Consider the following 2,413-nt stretch of genomic DNA (forward strand, 5'->3'; position numbering starts at 1 on the left):
GTCTGGATGGGATGCTGACCTTGGCTTAATTGTCTGGGTGGGATGCTGACCCTGGATTAATTGTCTGGATGGGATGCTGACCTTGTCTTAATTGTCTGGGTGAGATGCTGCCCCTGTCTTAATTGTTTGGGTGGGGTGCTGACCTTGTCTTAATTGTCTGGGTGAGACGCTGACCCTGGCTTAATTGTCTGGGTGGGATGCTGACCTTGGCTTAATTGTCTGCTCGCTAGTTAAAATTGGGTTACGTTAGGTTAGGTTAGGCTAGGTAAGGTTAGGTTGAGTCGTCCCTTTTGCACTCCTTGCCTCGCACTGGCAGTCTCGGTCTCTCGCTCCTACCTGCTTCCTAGGATAGATTAGGTTATGTAAGGCTAGATGAAGCTAGGTTAGGTAAGACTAGTTAAAGTTAGAGTAGGTAAGACTAGGTGAGGTTAGGTTAGGTAAGTCGTCCCTCTCACCCTCTCCCTCTCCTTCGCCCTTTCCCTCTCGCTAAGATAGACTCGTCCCCATCATGCCTCTTACCTCTCCTTCCCTTGTCTGCTCCCTCTCGCTAGGATATATTAGGTTAGATTATATTAGGTTAGGTATAAGGCTAGGGTAAGCTGGGTTAGGTCTTCCTGTATTTCTCTAGACTCGCCCCACTCTCACATCCTTCCCCTTACCCTCTCTCGCCTTCTCTCGCCCTCGCCTTCTCGCTAGGATAGATTAGGTTAAGTTAGGTCAGGTAACGATAGTTAAGTTAGGTTAGGTCTTCGTGCATTACTTTACACTATATTAAGTAAGGCTACGTTAGGTTAGGTTAGGTTCGGTTAGGGTTAGGTAAGGCGAGATTAGGTTAGATTACTCTCTCTCTCTCTCTCTCTCTCTCTCTCTCTCTCTCTCTCTCTCTCTCTCTCTCTCTCTCTCTCTCTCTCTCTCTCTCTCTCTCTCTCTCTCGTAATCGCCAGCTGATGAGACGAAGAGCCTTAGACTCCACTCTGTCCAGAAGAGCTGTGTGAGTGGAGCCCCCCCACACGTGATATGCATACTCCATATGAGGGCGGACAAGGCCCCTGTATATGGATAGCAACTGTGCGGTGGAGAAGAACTGGCGGAGACGATACGTAACGCCCAACCTCGAGGAAGCTAATTTAGTGAGAGAGATATGAAGTTTCCAGTTAAGATTTTGAGTTAAGGATAGACCGAGGATGTTTGGTGCTGAAGACGGCGACAGCTGAGTGTTTTCGAAGAATAAGGGATAGGTGTTTGGAAGATTGTGTCAAGTTGATAGGTGGAGAAATTGGATTTTTGAGGCATTGAAGGACACAAGGTTCCTTTTACCCCAATCAGAAATGATAGAATGGTCTGAGGTTAAGCGTTCTACAGTCTCCAGTCTGGAGTCATGTAATTCGTTTTTTTTTTTTTACCGCATTTCTGTGTTCTTTATACAATTTAGAATGGTATTAGAATCCTCCTTGAGGGTTGATACATGTATTCTCTTGCCGTACGTAACTGAGTAGTATACCTTCAATGTTCTTTCTCTTCATTTCACTCTAGAACTGTATTTAAAAGAGGTAATGGATATATAATTACCGCATTTCAGTGTTCTTACTCCTTTGTACACTTAGGAATGGCATTAGAATCTTCCTTAAGGGTTTGTGGTTGCGTTATATTGCCGTGCATAGCTGACTGACTTACCATTTCAGTTCGTGAAAAAATTCGGCGACCGGTTCGCCGACATGACCAAAATTCTTACAGTTCGTGACCATTCGGCGCCATGTCGGCGAATGCTCAAGACAATTCGGGGACAATTCGGAGACATGTCGCCGACTATTTGGCGTCCATGTCGTTTTTTGTCGCGGAATAACTGGCGACAAGTCTCCGAATTGTCTTCGCATGTCACCGAAGTGTCGACGACATGTCGTGGACAATTCTCCGACAGTGCCAAGATTTCTGACAGCTGATCATCTGATGCCCATGTGGCATATAAAAGCACGGGAATCCGCGCCTACCTCATGGACTACTACAACACCCGGAGCAGTGGCCTGGCAGGACAGAATTGTGGGCGAGTAAATACCATGTGTGGTAATATGTGTGGTAATATGTATGAGAGTATGTGTAATAAAATGTATAAATGTGACTTGTTTTTGTTTTGCCCTCCTACAACTATTTTAGAATGAATGAATGTTTACGTAATATTAATAAACAAACCAGTAACTGAAAGAAGAAATAAATTTAAATAAGTAAAAATGAAAAAAAGGTTAAATAATGGCAGAATAATGATATTAAGAAATAAATAAAGTAATAAATAGTAAATTAATTATGAAATAAATGAAAAAGTTCCAAACCTATTTTATAAATTCATGATTCTTCTTGTTTTTCATATTTTCCTGTTTAGTATTTAGTTTTATAGTATTATTTTATTATATATATATAT

The sequence above is a fragment of the Eriocheir sinensis genome, unplaced genomic scaffold, assembly GCF_024679095.1.
Source record: "Eriocheir sinensis breed Jianghai 21 unplaced genomic scaffold, ASM2467909v1 Scaffold1366, whole genome shotgun sequence".
Lineage (NCBI taxonomy): Eukaryota > Metazoa > Arthropoda > Malacostraca > Decapoda > Varunidae > Eriocheir > Eriocheir sinensis.